The sequence below is a fragment of the Numenius arquata genome, chromosome 7, assembly GCF_964106895.1.
Source record: "Numenius arquata chromosome 7, bNumArq3.hap1.1, whole genome shotgun sequence".
Taxonomy (NCBI): domain Eukaryota; kingdom Metazoa; phylum Chordata; class Aves; order Charadriiformes; family Scolopacidae; genus Numenius; species Numenius arquata.
The window spans coordinates 42,542,503-42,548,629 of record NC_133582.1 but is presented as its reverse complement, the minus strand read 5'-3'; positions in this window follow the sequence as shown (position 1 = coordinate 42,548,629).

Here is a 6,127-nt window from a genome sequence, read left to right as displayed (position 1 = left end):
AATTTATATTGCCAGCGATCTTGAATATAGGAGTGAAAATCATTGAACTTAATCTTTATTTAAATTTGGAAATGTGGTCATGTGTTCTTGATGTCTGTTTGCAGCAATGTTGTTCTGCATTTCTCAACATATTCTGTATTTCCAATTATTCTCACAAAAGCGTCTATCAGGAATCTAATGCAACTACACTAGTCCAAAGCACAACAAATAGAAGAGAGTTTAACACTAGATGGCAATATGCCTTTGCAGAATATTTCCGAGGTGCCTGTAGATATAGGCAAATATTTTTCCAATTATTACATTATTTCTTAATTCTTCTGTAAGTTTAGACAGGTTCTTATTTGGTTTGCACAGAAATAAACTTTCGTCTCATGCTATTGCATTTTTCTCATTGTTTGCTTTAAATTAAGTTTAGACAATACTCTGAACCAGAGCTGACTAAACTGAAGAAATTCACAGTTTAACTGAAAGTACATTATAAATTATTCACTATTCAGTGTGTGTGGAAAACATGAAGAATCACATGACGAATGTTGACCAATTCTATCCTACTTGGTGAAATGTAAATCTAAAAGAAAGCTTATTTTATGGGCTACTGCCTTACATCTACTGATGTCAATCAGAACAGGAACCTAATCATGTATCTATTAAACTCAGGACTCCTTTGGGTAGCATTTTTCTCCATTACATGAAGCACTAATCTTGGTTACCCATTTTGGGTTCGTACCTAAGCATGTAATCTATACTGAAGTTCAAGTCAGTTATGCAGGTAGAACAGCCTGGATCGTACCACAGATATCAAAGGTACTTTGGCTGGCTTACCGGTACTTAGGGTAGGACTTTCACGAGTTCCCTGGAAAGCCCAACATGTTATAAATCAAACCTATAAATCCACGCTTTGTAAAACTAAACCCACATTATAATTATCAACTATGCTGCTAATTAACGGGTTGCTTTGTTGTTTCCAAGAATGATCAGTATTTGAAGGCAGCATTAGTCTGTCTCAGCAGTAGCAGCAGCTCAGAAAGGCCTTGGCCAATTCCCTGCATGACTCTAGGTATTTCCTTCTACTGGCACTTCTTTTTCTATGAAAATGGATCCTTGAAGCTGTTACCACTCCCACATACCACTTATTCTCCCTCCCACCAACTCAGGAAGTAACAGATCCCAAAACAAAACAACAGGTTAACCGCCAGTACCATTTCTTCTGTTTATCATTTTAGCTATTGCCCTTTGGATAGTTTGTCCCATATTTCTGCAAAAGGCACTTTTACACCTTTTGTGCTTTATATGGATATGTCTGTGAAGACAAACTGGACAACACAGGATTATAGTAGGTAAGAAAATGGGACATCTTTTCAAGGTACTTTTTAGAGGCAGATCAAAATTCCTGACAGAACATGCTCAATGTCACTTATAAATTAAGTGGAAGTCTGCAAGACAGCCCAATTTCTATCAGCTTGATTGATAGGCAATATTTATTTTAGTTTGATTTAACGTCAGAGAAACTGGATATATGACCTAAAGCAAAAACATGCAGTTTGCTTCTAACAGCCATAGTGACAGTCAATGAAAATTGCACTGATAAAACTCAAATTGGAAATGCCCAGAAGAGCTTTGAAGTGATACCACCATGCAGCTTAGTTAGTATTAACAGACACAGTGCAGTGACATAAAAACACAGTCTTCCATTGTAACAGTTCTGACATTTTCATTCAGAAAATGTTTGTGGCAGTATTTAAATCAATCACAGCCTCTCAAGAAAACACTTGATCAAAAAAGATTTGAAATGTGCCACGACAGTATGCCTGCATGCTATTATAAGACATTTCACTGGTTTTAATGAACAAGAACAAAAATAACCAAAACATCCAAGAATCCAAAGCGACTGAAGAATGATAGCAGCATGAGAACAGAATGGAAAGACGGAAGGGGGGATAATAGTTCTGAAGCAAACAGCTAATTTACTAATTCTTTGCTCCTAATCCCGGATTTAAGTACCAAAAAATAAACTATTCACACAGGTAGATGACACTCATTATCAGCAAGATCCAATATTTATGAGAAATTGCTGGCTTGTATTTGACCTCAGCTTGGGTTTTTATAAAGGACTTTTTGTTTTATTCCAATAGAAATAAAAAAGTTATTGAAAGAACATTTCTTCCCTCCCACATATTTGCATTTCAAATCTTGCAGCATTGTGTTAGGGTATGATCAGATATCATTCCGGCTGAGCAGAACAATTGCTTTAATCATAGTTATTGTAGCCTACCTCAAAGTTAAATATAATCATTAAAATTTAAAGAAAGCAGCAACCCAAACCCCCTCAGGTATTCTAAGGTGCACAAGGACAATAGCTTGATGCTTGATTACACACAGGGAGGTTGTTGTTTGGACGTATGTCAGCACCTGGATGAAACACTTCTGGTTTATGCCCAAGCTAGACAGCTGTGATGATGGCTGGCTGGAAGAAAATGTTCTGTTCCTCCAGTATGAGAAATATCTCACCTCCCACTGTCAAAACAACTTGATCCTGTCAGCCCCATACAACTCATTAGTAAGTCTAAATGACCAGATAGTGTTAGTGATTTAAAAATCTTTGTCTCGTAGCAATTTGCTACAAACCTTACCTCTTTCCTGCAGTGACAGTCTGGTTACATGATGCAGCCGTCCATCACACCCGAGCAAGGTTCCTTGAATTCATTCACAGAATCTGGGAAAAAAGAATAGAGGGCTTTTTACACCGCACGGAAGTCAGGTTTGTGACTCACTGATGGCCTAAGACCAAAATAAGCACCACCACTGTGTGGAATAATGTCAGCCTTTGTTCTGGTATTATAGCAATCATCTGTTAAGACACAACTACCGTGATTCATCTTTACCTGCAACTCCTCCACGTCAGTCTTGCTCCTCTTGAGTTGTGTATTTTATGACAACAAAGGTGAATTGGATGGAGAGAAAGCGCTCACATTTGAGAGGAGGGAGCTTTATAACCCCGCAAAATCTGGAATTTGATCTCTTTTTGCATCAACATGGGGATTCATGCTTTTTCATCAGAACAAGTGGAGGAAATGGATTTTAACATCCTCCTTTTCCTGTATTTGGAAGCCGCTGTAAGCCAGTGCAACTCTATAAAAGATAAAGAGCTCATCCAACTCATACAAAATGAGGATTTGGAGCAGCAGATGCCCATGCCCCAAACACACCCACAAAATGCAGAAGATCAGAAGGTGCTGAGAAGAACATCAGTGGAAGAACAGCTGTGTAAACTTCAAGGGAAATATATTTGGAGTAAGTTCATCAGCTTCTGTGCAGTTACTCTATTTTTGCATCAGTGTAATGGAAAAGAAGCTAGCCACTGTGCAAAAAAAAGTACTTTATCTCATACTGACCTCAAGAGTGCAGCTTTGGGTGCAAACAGAAGGCAATTGCCTAGACTGCTGAATGGCCTAAGAACAACCACAGCCCCAGTCCTTACAAGTCCCAATACCAACTGCTGTCTCCTTTTTTCTGCTGCCATTTAAGGAAGGATCAGAGAATATGGGGCAAAAGGTGATGTCTCCTGCCAGTGGCAGCAAGAACATCATGCACAGCTCTTTAAGGACGCTGTTACCATTGCAGATTACTTTGACAAGCCTTGACCCAGCTCCTCAGGACAGGTGAACACGCCCCCTAAATCAGTCCTAAAATGGGCTGAAAGAATATTGCATGCCAGCACTGAAATCATTAACAGAAAGTATGCATCTGATTGGGGCAAAATTCTTTTTGAGGTGGGTGTAATGTATCCCTGTGACACAGGCATGGTGACATGACATGCCTTTGTTTTCCTAACGTAAAGGACCAAAGAAGTCTATGTTAAGCATTTGCCAAATAGAGGCAGCTGATACCTATCTATTTAGATATTAAGCAAGTGGCTTGGAGTTGGATTTTTTTTTTGTTCTGCTTGTTATTTTATTGTAGCTGAGTGAATGAAATCCTCACTTTATCACTTAATCACACTGTGTAAACAAGAGACAAACAGGTACACTGTAAACCAAAGGAAACATTGAACTGTACTTAGGGACAGATACAGCCCTGATCTGACTGGGGCTGAGGAGAGAAGACATGGAAAAGACATGGAAGTGGACTTGGACATCAACAGTGCAAAAGCCATGGAGCCATGACTTCAGCTCCAGAGGCTGGAACCAGTATCAGGGACATTGCAGTGAGGGGGAAGGAGAGGAGGCAGGGTGGCAAGGATGAAATCCTGCTACACCTGCCTTCTCTCCCCACTAATTCCACACTGGAGGCTTCTGCTAACATGCTTATCAGTGTATCTTCAACTGATTCTGATCGTCCTCCGCTGCCAATGAAGAAGTTGCATCTTGAGCTGCAAGTCAAATCCTATATTGTGTTTAAATACCGAGCAGATTTAACCCTTAATAAAAGCTGGGGGAGGGCGTATGCACCACAGCTGGGAGAAGACTTCTTTATATATTCTGGTTTGAGTGTAGAGGGCCAAATTTTGTCCTTCAGATCAATAAGCTTTTAAATACAATAATAGCACTTAAACCATGAACGTACTTTAAAACATTGAAGGACTGTTAATGAAAACTTATATTACCTAAACAACGTCAAAGATCCAGCAGCATTTCTTAACACTGACTTGTCAGATATCACAATATAGAACACAACACATATCTGTACTTTTACCTGCTTAATAACACTGGATTTATCATGATCCCATAAACATTTCAAGTTCATTGGTAAGATAAAGGCTTCTGATCTACACTTTGTATACTTCCTTTGTACTTCGAAGGCAGTGGCGGAGGTTCATTTATTGTCTTTATCATTATCTCCTCCTCTTCCACCTTAAACTGTTGTTTTAACATAACATGCAGGGATAGCAACGAATCAGTTACCTTGACTTTGAAAGCAGCTATAGTTTTCACACCTCTCACCACCCGCAACAAGGGATTTCTGCAGATATGAGTGAGCTGCCAAGAAAGCTCTATCTCCGGCTCTCAAGAGTGTCAGTCTCAGGAATAACAGTCCATGGCACAGCACACTTTCATTCTCCCTCTACGACCTTCAGCAGGAACAGAGTTAACCAACATGGTGTACTTCAAAATAAGTCTAGCCCTTTACGTGTCTCTTCCCATAGAATTAGCAGCACTAAGATCAGGTCAAAGGAAGCAGGTATCAATTTTTACACTATTGTCATCTCCAAAGTAAGAGCAATTTCACCTTCATTGTTAAAGAAATCCCCTATAAAGTGTGAGGCAACGGGTGCTTGAAAAGAATAAAGTTAAACCCTTCTGCTCCTGTTGTATATCTGCTGTCCCTGCTAGATGTATCTATAGTATCTGAAGAACCTGAATGGAGCCTTGCGATTCTAAGGACTTGCCTATTTTTTCTCACCGATATCAGCTGGTCTAATTAAAAACTCTGCCTTGCAGAGCAGTGTATTTTAGGAGTGGTGTCTGGTGTCATGTCCTCCAGAAACAGCAAAACACATAGTCTCTTCAGAGAGATTTTTGAAATATGACAGCCAGTAGAGGCAGGAAAATGTACAGGGTATGAATAGGTTTAATCAGTTGACCCGCATCTGCCCTACGTCCCTCATTTCTTTCTCAACAAATGTGGGCAGCTCCCCATATTTTTCTATTTTTGCATGACTGTGTTTGACTTGTCAGGCACAAAAGCAGAAATGACAGATGAAGCATCTTGCACCAAGAAAGTTTGACCTCTGAATGTTTCATAGAGAAGTCTCTTTAGCTCTGACAGATGTGAAAGATATGGCATTGTTACTTCAGGAAAGAGAACTGATGCCTCTAGACAAGCCTGTATCTAATAATTACAAAAAAAAGTTTTGCTATTTGTGCCTTAAACTAGCTTGAGATTATATAACCTTTTTGGGTAGCAACAGTATTTTTTTCAGTGATTTCTTTTAAATTATTACCTACAGAGAGCTTTTGATGACTAATAAACCACTTTCAATTTTTACATATTAACAGGGCTTTCATTAACACATGAACATAGACCAATAAGCTTGTAAAATCAATCCTGTCTCTTGCAACACTATCTCTGAGCTAGATTTTTTCTTTATTTAAAATATGCTGGGGAAATGACAGGAACTCTTGATTTA